The 12,210-nt window shown below is 53.6% G+C and overlaps 1 protein-coding gene across 2 annotated transcripts in view; it reads left to right on the top strand.

The window, feature by feature from the left end:
• Positions 1-12,210, top strand: part of KCNIP1 (potassium voltage-gated channel interacting protein 1) — a 310,723-nt gene that overhangs the window by 52,391 nt on the left and 246,122 nt on the right. The gene's annotated exons all lie outside the window — the stretch shown is intronic.

Below are 12,210 nucleotides of genomic sequence, written 5' to 3'. Positions count from 1 at the left end.
GTTTTTTATGAAAATGCCATTCCAGACAGACTGAACTCAGCAGTGAGGAATATAACATCTGGCTCAAACATGGGTCATGATATTTATCATCTTATGTGGCAAGAGTTCTGAGTGTAGAGAATTTGGGGGCCATGAATTCAGCACCCCATGATGTCAAAGCTCTAGGGTGGCTTCTGAGATTCTATCTGCCGTCCTGTCAATAGACACAGGACGGCCTCACACAACCAGCTCCACCAAAGCCGGGGGAGGAAAGATGTGTGTCTCCTTCGACCCCACCTTTTATCCAGGGAGAATAGCAGCCGGATGACCCCTCTTTCCTCTTCCCGGTGCCCTTCGGTCACACTTTGCTTCTGTGTCCCTGCCCAGCTGCGGGGGTGCTGGGAAAGTAAGTATTGACACCTGGGGCTGCCAGCTCTGTCGCAGGGGCCAGATGAGAAGGACACGAAAGAGGCCTGACCTCTGCAGGGACCCGCTGCCGATGGAGACCGTGCCCCTCTGGGCACCCCCTTTCCCCATCATGTGACAGCCTGGAAGTGTGAGAAACATTCCTTTTATTGTGCTCAAGGTGATCCTGGTAACTTCTTGCTCGGGTCCTGCCTCATGCATCTTCCCTCAGCTGCCCATTCTCCACAGCAGCCCCCGGAGGGAATGCTTTAAAATAGGGGGCTGGACATGTCACTGTCTCAGCCAAAGCCCTTCCGTGAGTCCGCAGTGTCTAGAGGACAAGCTCTAAGTAAGCTTCATGGCGTAGCACTGGAGGCTCATCACAGTCCAAGTTCACCCTCGCCTCTCTTCCTTGTTCTCCTGCCAGTAGATATATTCTTACACCCCAGTTAAAGCAAACTGAAATGTTGTTTTGTTTGTTTGTTTGTTTGTTTTAGAGACTAAGTCTCACTCTGTTGCCCAGGCTGTAGTGCAGTGGCACAATTATAGTTCACTGCAGCCTTGAACTCCTGGCCTCCGGTGATCCTCCTGCCCTAGCCTCCCAAGTAGCTAGGACTACAGGCACATGCCACCATGCCTGGCTAATTTTTTTCAGTTTTTCAGGGACAGGGTCTCACTCTGTTGCCCGGGCTGGTCTCAAACTCCTGACCTCCAGTGATCCTCCTGCCTCAGCCTCCCGAGTTGCTGGGATTACAAATGTGAGCTACTGGGCCCAGCTGAAGTGCCTTTTATTCTTCTGACACTTCTATGCTTTTGTTCAAGTAGTTCTATTTGCCCAGCATTTTCTTCCACCTTCTCTAGCTGGCAAACTCCTACACATCCTTCAAAGCCCAGCTCAGGTGTCACATCCCTGGCAACTATTCCAGCTGAAGGAGATCACATTGCTTCTTCCTTGGCTCCTGTCATACCCTGTACGGCTAATGCAGCACTTAGCATTGCTTGGCGCTTGGTGACTTTCCTACACGTTTATCTCTACTCAAGGATCGGAAAGTCCTATAACTCGAGGATATCTTTTAGCCCTGTACCTAAAGTGGGCGCTCAGTAAATGCTTGCCTCAACCAAAGGCTCACCCTGGGAGCCCCAGCCCCCTGTCAGGAACCAATGAAGGGTAGGACTGGGAAAAGTTGTTGTGGGATTATGTCAGATAATGTTGTGCAGTCCCTGGCTCTCGAGAGGTGACCCACGAACAATAGCTGCAGCTGTTATTGTTGCCACTGCCCCTGTCGTGTTGTTACCGGATCTCAGCCCTTCCTTTAACCGGCCTCTGCCCTGGTCTCAAGGGACAGGGGCCAGCCTGCCTGCTGGGTCCCAGAATTTGCTCTGTCCACGACTTCCTCTCACGGCTGAGAACACGCAGGAAGGATCCTGTCCCAATCACGGGAGGGAGGAAAGGGTGCTGTCCCTCCAGGCCCCTGCCCTCCGAGGGACAGGTCCTCCCCCTCGCTCTGTCAGTAGCTGCAGCAAAGCAGGCTCCGGCCCGTGCCTCTGGGTGGGAGAAACAGATTCCAATTAAGGGACTTGCGGAAAGTGGCCTCATTTTACAGGCAATTGGGTCGTGCATCGAAGCGAGCGTGAAGGTTTACAAGCTGGGCAGAAGGCAGCGGGCCTTGGTGCCACTGCCCGACACGGGGTGGCTTCTCCTTCGTTCACTCCATGCAAGTGGAGAGCCAGGGAGGGGCCCGCAGGAACCGTAGCCGCCACGCCCAGCGGTGGAAGAAATGTCTGTTCATTCGCCTTCTCAAAACCAAGGGGGAGGCTCTGGGAAGGCAGGGACCTGCTCTCTCCTGATGTGCTGTCCCCTGCTGTAGCATTGCAGGAGACACTGGGGGACTTTGGGCGGTGCCGAGAAGAGGGGACAAGGGCTCCCATGCGGTAGACCTCTGCTCGTAGCTGGGATCTCCACGCAGTTGAAAAGTTTCCAGGAAATCACCCTGGGAGCAAGGAAAGAACTTCTCAACACTTCCAGCTGTCACCCGGTGGGGAAGGGTGGCGTCCAGAGGTAACAAGTTCTCCATAAGGAGGGGTCCAGGCAGAGGGGAGGCCTCCTCGTTTCCTTCTCATCCAAGCCCGCACGCACCCTGGAAGTCCAAATTTGCCGGTCCCCAGACCTGGTGCACAGGAGCCAGGGATTCCTGCCAAGGCCCTGTCACCTGCCCTGCAAGACCCACCAGCTCAGCAGACACATGGGCAGATCCCATCTCACAGCTGAGCTTTGTTTAATCTCAGCCGTATTTTGTCTTTTTATTTTTTTCCTGATAGAGCCATTTTTAAAAGCTGAGAATTTCATATAAAAATGCAGGTTGCTGGTCTCTCTTTAAAAGTAGGGCAGTCTGGCAATTCTGGGCTTGTGTAGAAACAATTAGGTAGAGATGAAAACAGGGTCTTTCAATAAAGCCTGAGCTCCCAGCAGACAAAGGACCCACCCCACCCCCAAAAACCCTTCCTGCATTCATTTATATTAACTCTTGCCCCTGAGGACATTTACTTTAGCTTTTAACTGGAAACGGGAGGATTGGCTTTATTTAAGCAGCAAAACCGCTTAAATGAGATAATATATGTAAAGTATTTGGAATGGTGCCTGGCACATAACTAATCCTTAGTTAATAAATATTTGTTGTGCAAATCATCTCATTATTAAAAGGAAAGACCAGCTGGGCACACTAAATAAGGATCCCAGCTCAGAGCTGGCATTTGAGGCTTCAGTTATTTGTGGAATATTCATGGTTTGGCAGGGGGCTATTATACGAGCCCATGTAATCAGGGAAATTCAGAGGACACAAGAACTACCTTGTAGCCTAAATCCAGAAAAACTAAAGCCAGGCCCATGTTTTGAAGCTGGCATGTGTTCATTTTAGGGAATTAGAAAGTGATAATGCATTGCCCTAAGAGACCCCTGGGAAAACATGCAGTGAGTTGACATTCAGAGGGATGACCTTGAACCAGGCTCTTTACTTGCATTTTGTTATTATATCCTCACAAAAGCCTTATGAGGTAGAAATTAGTATCCTCATTTTACAGATGGGAAAACTATCTTGTGGGGGGAGACAGACATTATTGAAATGGCCACAAAAATAAATATAAATGAGATAAATTCTCCCTAAAGGAAAGGACAGGGATTTACAATGGTGCAAAACAAAGAAAATTGGCCTGGTCCAAGTGATCAGGGAATGTTTCTTTAAAGAAGTGACATTTGAGCTGAGATCTGAATGACAAATAAGTGTTACATCGGAGAAGGGCAGGCAGGAGGGAAGTATTCTCAATCCCAGATGCACAACTTGAATCACTTGAGGAGCCACAAAAAAATGTATCATGAGCTGGTACTGTGCCAGTACAATTAAATCAGTAGAACCCAGGCACTGGGGTTTTTTAAATCTCATCGATGAACCACTGAGATGAAATGAAAAGTAAGTGCAAAGCTCATACACTCGCCAACAATAGCAGTTAATAGTTATTGAGTGAAAAAAGTAGATGCTCAGTAATTGGGAGCAGGTAGGAGCATCGGCGTCCTTGTTATCATCATTACCTCTGCCTCCTCCAGGTGATTTGGTAGCCTAAGTCCAATCTCAAAGGAAGGAAGGAAACCTGCCTGTGTCGTATATGTCATATGTCATATACTGTGCTAAATGCTTCACTTTGTTCCAGTTATCATTGACCGAAACCCACAGAGAAGGAAATATTATTATTATTATTATTAAAGATGAGAAAATTGAGGCTCAGAGCAGGGCACCTATTTCCCCAGGATCAGGGACAGCACAGGGACCCTCTCCCCAGGCCCGTCAGGCTATAGACACCATACTCTTTCCCCGGACTCCTGAGTCTCCACCCAGAGATGCCTCCTGCTCATCTCCGCTCTCGTTTCCTAACCTGGGTGCCGTGCCTTGCGCTGTGTTGCATCGGTCTGGCCACAAAGGAGCTCTGTAGATTGAGCACTCCTTGAGCTGGTAGTACCATGGTTACGAAAGAGGACAAAGGAAACAAGCTGCCCAGATTCAAGTTTTACTTACCGGCTACGGGACCTCACAGTATTTAAACTATCTGTGGAATTTCTCTGAGCCTCAGTTTCTGTCGTCTATAACATGGGGATAATATTAATACCCTCTCCATACATTTGTTGTGAAGATTAATTAGTATGTATGTGTTAAGACTAAGTGTAGAGTATTAAGATTAAGTGAAAATTACACGTGCATGTGTATACACATAAGATTAAGTATGTATGTAAGTATATACACATACGTTTAGAAAAGTACATGAAATAGAGTCAGTGTTTGACTAACGCCAAGTACTGTTAATATTATCCCAGGGGCTGGAGTGAGAGGGTCCTTGGAGATTTTACTTCCCAGACCCCAAACTAGGTGGCATCCTGAAAAGCCGCCATCATACCCTCCCCGGGAGACCGAGATAGGGAATTTTCAGAGGGCTCAGGCAGGAAGCTGCTGTCTTTGCTGGCCCTGCAGACAGGAGTGGCAGCAGCCAGGGACCTGGGTTGACCGAGACGGTGAAATGACGATCAAACCTCTTCTAAGAACAGGATGGAAGGGAGACTCATCTCCCAGCCAGCTGCCATGCATGGCCCTGGATGCCGCTAATGCGTGTCTGTCCTGGCTGGGGAGGACGGGGTCAGGGTTAAGGCCTCAGATAATTCCTAGATGTCCTGGCCTGGGAGCCCAGGGAGCCGGCCCTGGCCAGTTGCAGCCAGTACCACTTGTGACCAGAAGAGGGCGGCACAGGCCACAGGCTGGTAGGCTCCTTCCCCGAGCGAGGCTTTTCTGTCCTGAAATTTTACTGCAAAATCCAGCCTCTCGAGTTCAGTGCCTCCCTGCTCTTCCCTGCTGGAGGAGACGTCCTAGACATTCATCACGGGCAGGAGACATCCTGGCTCGTCCCCATCCCTAGAGTCCCAGGTCTTTCTAGATTCGGTCAGCCTGCCTCAAAGCTCCACTGCAAAGCACACGTGGGGCTGGCACTCTCGTTGGAGGGCAGAGGGTCCCGGTGCCCCAGGTGCAGACAACTCACCCCTCGGAGTTCCTTCTTCCTCATCTGCAGAGTGGGGCGGGTCAGGGTCGTTTGTGAGCTGTCTGTTCTGTAAGCTCACTCAAGGCCAGGCACGGAGCTGTCTGTCCTTGACACTGTCCCCCAGGAGGAGGAAGTGTCAGATGACGTGGAAGGTGCAGGCTCCAGGAAGGACAGGGCTGTGCTTAATCCCGACTAGTTACGTGATTGTGGACTTAACCAGCCTCTGTGGAGTCAGAGATAAAATCCCGACCCCATGGGGTCACAGGAGAATTAAGTGAGCACCCATGTGCACAGAGCCCAGCAAGGTGCGTGGGGAACGATGCTATTATTTTTCAGGCTGTATCTTGCGGAGACCACCCAGAGGACTCTCCTTCAAGAACCAGTTCCCAGAATTCCTCTCCATTTCCTCTATCACCTTCCTGTCTCCACCGCAAAGAGCCCCCCAGTCCCTGAGCCAGACCAGCCCCTTCTTAAACCAGGGCCCACACGTGCTATGGGCGGTCCCTCATCCCCACCGGACATCCACACCCCACAGCCCTTCATTGACCGCCACCCTGGCCTTGTCCCCATCTTACGGAGAGTGCAGACGTAGCTTCAAGCCACACTCCAGGACTCTGGGGCCAAGGAGGGGTCGGGGCGGGATCTGCCTCTTCACAAGCCACCCAGGTGGTTCTGGGGCCCACAGAGGTACAGAACCACTGCTCTAGGCAACTCGGAGCGAAACGGTGATCTGAAACATTAATTAAGGCATGTGAAGGGGACAGGAGAGCCATTATGCAAATTCTGGCCACACAAGGTTATTAATTTATGGGACAGAAATAGGACCCAGGTAAAGGGTGCCCATAATATCAGGCAGACAGAAGGCTGCTCCTTAAAGGGCCTGTTCCTGCTCTGCCTGATGAACAGACAGGTCCCAGTGACCAACTCCAGAGGGTGACAGGTCTCCTGGTGGGTTTAGGGCGGCCTCTCGGCCCGAGGCCAGAACTGGGAAGATCCACCTGTCCTGCTCGGTGTCAGGGTTCTCAGTCTTGAGCCAGCATCGAAACCCCCTGGAGCCTTCTGGAACCCCCTGGAGGCTCCCGAAAACCCAGACAGCTGGGCCCCACCCCCAGAGCTGGGGCAGGAAGTCTGGGATGGGGCCAGAGAATTTGCATTTCGACAAGTTCCCAGGTGTTGCAGCTTGCACGTGCGAGTGTGTGTGTGTGTGTGTGTGTGTGTGTGTGTGTGTGTGTGTTCTCCTGTCTCTACTTCCCGCAGTTTCAGCTCAGACTTCCTGGCTGGGAATCAGTCTCCAGGCCCAGTTCTCAACCGCGGAGGCCCAGACGACACCAGGAAGGGTAGCAGCTGCCCACCCAGCCCCCCTGCATCCACAGAGCCCCTCAACGCCCTTGTTTCCAGACCTCACAACAGCCTCATAGACGGGTTTTAAAAATACATCTGTAGGGGACAAAGGATTTCTTTCCTCGCCCACCGCTGGGTTCACAGCTGAGGCAGCTGTAACAAAAGAACGAGTAACAAAAGGAAAGCACACACATTTATTTAATGTGAGTTTATGGGAGGCAGGAGCCTTTAGAAATGAAGACCCAAAGAAACAGGGAAACCTGTGGATTTCTAAGCTGCGTTCACTGAAGAAGCAGGGAATTGTGGAGAAATATAATTGGACAAAGGGTGTGATCTAGTGGCAATAGACCAGGGGGACTTCAGCAAGGCCTGTTTGCCCTGATCTTCTCTGTGTCCCCGTCTGCAGAGACAAGGAGGTACTTTTCCTGCAGGTACGGGGACAGCACCTCTGGAATGAGGGTCTTATGACCTATGGCGGAGGAAGGTCAGGGCATGTTTTACGGCCTGCGTCAGGGAGGAAGGGCAGGAGAAGGCCAGAGCGCAGCCCTCCTGCCTCCACGGTTTTCTCAATGCCAAGGTGGCCTACTCTGGGGTCCTGTGTCCCGCACCCCCTGCATCCGCGGCTTTCCACACAGCAGCCGCTCATGGCCCTGAGTGTGCACGACTCGTCACATCCTCACAGCAACCTGCAGACCCACGCTCACCCCTATCTGAGAGACCGGAGACTGGGCACAGAGACAGGAAGCAACGTGCTCGGGGACGCAGAGCCAAGATTTGAACAGGGCCGCCTGGCCCCAGAGCGAGGGCTTGAGACCCCGTGGGGGACAAATACTCGTCTTAGGCTTCAAAGCTGGGTTCTGTCCCGCGTGGCCGCCCTGGACAGGGACTGTGGCGGGAAGGTGGTCCCCTGCCCCATGCTTTCTCTTACCTCTTCCCACTCTTAGAGGGAACTGCAAGATCTAAAACCGTCTCGGTTTCCCTTACCTCGGGGTCTGTGCACAGTCTCTAGTGCCACCTTGCCGTGGATCTCTGGGTCCCTCAGCCCTGTGCCATCAGCTCATGACCCAACCAGCCTCGGGCACCAAAGGAAGAACCTTCCCCAGAGTTGACCCTGAGGTCAAACACCCAGCCCCCCATCCCCTCCCCCCCCCCCCCCCCCCCCCCGCTCATTTTCATGCTATTTTGTCATTCCTAGCCTTGGTCCCTCCACAAAGCTCCCTTCCTGTTCCCTGCTGTCCTTCCCACCGCCAGCCTCAATATTTTCAGGATCGCAGAGAGGCTTCGCGTTTGGGGCCCTGGCTTCACCCACAGCCTCCCAGCTCTTGGGACGCCCTGGTGGAATTTGACTCTCTCTGTCCCTCTGTCCCTCCGGACGTTGCTCAGGCCCTGAAGTTCCCCCGCCCGGCCCCTTCAGTTGGTGGCTTCTCCTTCCCCCCACCCCTCGCTGGCTGTGCCACCCCTGCCCCCTTAGCCTTGACCCCAGGCCAGCTGAGATTTCCTGTCAGCACCTTTGGCACTGCAGGAAGGCTCTGGTGTTCAACTCTGGGTCTCCCCTCTGGCTACAAACCAAGGCTGCCGTCCTCTGCCCCGAACTCTGGCCGGGAAGAGCAGGGCTACTGTGGGCTCGGAATGGCCTTGTGTGGGGACAGCAGGCACACTGCAGAGGGAGCAGGGCCTCCTGTCCCAGGCAGAGGGGCTGGCCTGGAGGGGACACTGGCCTCCCCACCGCTCCGCTGTTGCCATGCCAGCTCTGAAATCAATTCCTTCTCTGGCCCCCAAGGCCATTGACCTGCCCAGCTTAAAGCCTTTGCAAGGTTACCCTTGTCCCCAGCATAAAGCACAAGCTCCTCCCGTGCTGGCTGCTGAGGCCTGGAGCCTCCTGCCCACTCCACTGGCCTCTCTCTCTCGGCCTTTCCCTCTCTTAGAGGGGGCTGCATGAAGTGCCAAAGCCATCCATGCTCTTTCGCACCCCCAGGCCCTTGCACACATGCCCCCTTCATCTGGAACCACTCCCTGCTTCTGACTCCTACATGTTTCTTCCTCCAGGAAGCCCTCCCTGATGCCCCATCGCCTATCCAGAGACTGCCTCAGGCACCTCTCCTTCCTGCTCCCATAGCCCCCTGCACATTGTGGTGCCTCAAACTTCTGTGTGGTTGTGCTGTACTCTGTGTGCACTTGGACACGGTATGTGTGGACCTGTCCATGCTCTACCTAGAGCCCTTGGGCACCTTTCACCATTTCTGAACATTCCTCCTCTGGCTTCTGTGTGCTTTTGCTTCTAACACTCTGCTGGGAGAAAAACTTTCCCTCTATCAGCTTAGGTTCCAGTGATGGGGTGGGGGACTGCAAATTAACTGACAGTGGACAGATTAACAGGAGAAAAGAAACAGGTTTTATTCACATGCATGTGGGAGACTGAAGAGCTAGGGATAAGGGCTTTATACCAACTTACTAAAACAGGGTGGGGTTGGGGCTTCAGGGGGAGTATGGAAGGTTGTGACGAGGCTCCTTTACACGGCTTCCTTGGAAGTCAGGGTGTTAAAGGCCAGTCTCCTCCCTGTTGGAGACTCCCCGAACACGGGTGTTTCTGACAGCTGAATTCTTAGAGAGTGCTGCGTTAGATATGGGAAGTTCAGGCAAAATTTCCTTCTGCATCTGCTGTAACTCATATTTCCGTGGAAAGTCACATTATGCCATTCTGATGGGTTATGATTCCCACTGAGCCCATAACTGTCACCGCCCTCAGAGCTCAGAGCTCGGGGAGTCCCAAAGCCACTGGTGTTGCACTTCACGGCCAGAGCCTGAAGCACCTGGGAGCTTGTGTCCCACAGTCCCCATCCTTGCCCCTGAGCCAGGGTGTGGGGGCGGGAAGGGACAAACACTGGGGAGCCACTGAGCCCCGAGGTTCCTGAATCGGGCCTGAGAGGGCAGCTTGCTTGGCACCCCACCCTTCTCCCACGGCCCTTCTTCCCTGCTCCCTACCAGTTTCTCCTGGAAGCACTGCCTGGAGAAGTCCCTTGCACGCAGCTCTGCTCAGGGTCTGCTTCTGCAAAGCTGGTCTAACAGGGCTGTGCCGTGGCTGAGTCTGCCTCCTGGCTGGAGCCCTCCGCCTGCCCTGCTGTGAGAGGGTGGCTGGAGGCAACAAGGAGGCAGGTGTCACAGTCACCGTGATGCCCGGCTCCTCCCTGCCCCCACCCCTGTAGCCTGTGCTCTGCAGCCCCTTTCCCTCCCCTCTGCCCCCAAACCAGGTCCGTCTACTGCCTTGCTCCCTTGGAGGGGCCTCCTGGTCCGTGGAGTTGGGGCGGGTGTGGCACTCAGCGTCTTCTCCCCTGCTCCCTGTCCCTGTGCTGCCCCATCCAAATATGAAGGACATTTTAATTTCACGCATTGCAGCATTTATGAAGCTTGGCAGGCTACCTGGCAGGCAGGCGCAGGTGAGGAACGGGGCCCCGGGCCGCCTCCAGGCAGGTCCTCTCACCACCTGCCGCTGCAGCTCGGTCCTGCTGTGTGTCAGGAGGTCCCAGCACAGTGCGCTAGAGGAGGGACAGAGTGTGGCATGTGCCTGCCTGGCACTCTCGGCTGCCTGTAACAAGAAGAAGACTGGATGCTCGCCAGGGCAGGGGGAGGGTTGAGTCCCAGCCCTCTGCAGGGCCACCTGGTGAGCCCTGGGGCTCACTGGTGCTCCCAGGGGTGGGTTAGCCTGGGAGCCTCGGCCTCAGAACTTCCAGGCTGACAGCACTGAGATTTCCAGCAACATTCTTCTCCCCCAGGCTTTGCAGCTGCAGCCCGCAGTCCAGCCATGGGACAGTGGGGGTGGCCCCCTTGTGCCCAACTGGGGCAGGCCACTGAGTACCTCCTGGGCGCAGATGGGCCGCAGCCGCAGGGGGCTTAGAGCCCCGACGAGTGGCCCATTCCCTCCTCACACAGCCAGGGCTGTGCCTGGCTGCCCACAGGTGGCAATGGAGGTATTATGGGCTGCATTGTGCCCCCCCCCCAATGTGTTGAAGTCTTAACTCCCAGTACCTCGGGATGTGACTGTATTTGGAGGCAGGGTCTTTAAAGAGATAACTACATTAAAATGAGGTCATTAGGGTGGGCCCTCGTCCAATATGACTAGTGTCTTGTAAGAGGAGATTGGGACACGGACGCACACGGAGGGAAGACCACATGAAGACAGAGGGCGAGTGGCCGTCTGCAAGCCAAGGAGAGAGACCTCAAAGATGATCCACCTACCAGCACCTTGACCTCAGACCTCCACCCTCCAGACCTGTGGGGCGATACAGCTCTGTTGTTTCAGCCGCCTCGTCTGTGGTCCCTTGTGATCCAGCAAACTAAAACACAAGGGCCCAGAAAACCACATAGAAAATTACACTCAGGTCCTGGCAGAAACTGCCCAGGGGGCCGTGGAACCCAGAGCAGGGGCTTAGTCATTTCACAGATTAGAAAACGGAGGGCCCTGAGAGAGGGGACTCCCCGAGGCCACACAGAGAATCAGAGGAAAAGCAGAACCAAAGCAAACTGATTCTCACGTGAGGACCCTGCCCGGGACTCCCAGGAGAGCTTTGGAGGTTTCCAGGCATATCAGGATGCTGAGAGGACAGGTGGAGCTTGTCTCTTGAGGACTCTGTTTTGCTCAAGTGACCAAAACTGCAGCCCAAATTGGCATAAGTAAAACAATAGAGTGAGTGACCAATGAAGAAAAATTGTATTCTCACTGTTAAAGAACAATATTATTCATGACACTTGTTAAAGCGTGGTAAGGAGGACTTTGTCCAGGGGAGCTATCGTGACAGGTGTGGGGCCCACTCAATGAGATTTTGCAGCAGGGGAGAGAGATTGGGCTCAACTCTGAGAATAAACGGGACCGTGGAGCCAAGGAGCAGGGTGGGGGCAGTGGATGGAAAGTGACTAGGAGGAAACGTCAGGGGTGAGCGGAATTCTGGGTAACCAACCTAGCAGGATTTCAGCTACAGACAGGCCAGGGAGATCAGACATCACCTGGGCAATAGCAGGAGATGAGGAAGCCAATTAGCTGTCAAGGTGATCAGATGTGAAGAGTTAGGGTTAAGCTTAAACTGACTGAACAGGACTTTTGCTAAAATCGGAAAATGCAGAGATAAACGCAGAGATGCAAAAGCCATACCTAGTTGAAAAAGAGCTCAGGGGAGCCTGGATGGAGTTTGCTCAATGAGAGAATCTTTGTCAGGGCTCACTCACGTAATTAACAAGTTCAAGGGTAGATAAGGCTTCAGGCACTGGTGGATCCAGAGGTCAAGTTGTGTCTACAGAACTGTTTTTTCTGCATTTCTTGTCTCTACTTTCTTGTGTGGGCTTCTTTTTCACATGGTGGCTCCTCAGAATCCTCTTCTCCCCCCACACGGCAGGCTGGCCTCTCAGCTCCAGGGCTGGGTC

The sequence above is a fragment of the Lemur catta genome, chromosome 5, assembly GCF_020740605.2.
Source record: "Lemur catta isolate mLemCat1 chromosome 5, mLemCat1.pri, whole genome shotgun sequence".
Lineage (NCBI taxonomy): Eukaryota > Metazoa > Chordata > Mammalia > Primates > Lemuridae > Lemur > Lemur catta.
The sequence above is the reverse complement of the archived record's forward strand: the minus strand, read 5'-3'. Positions and strand labels throughout refer to the sequence as shown.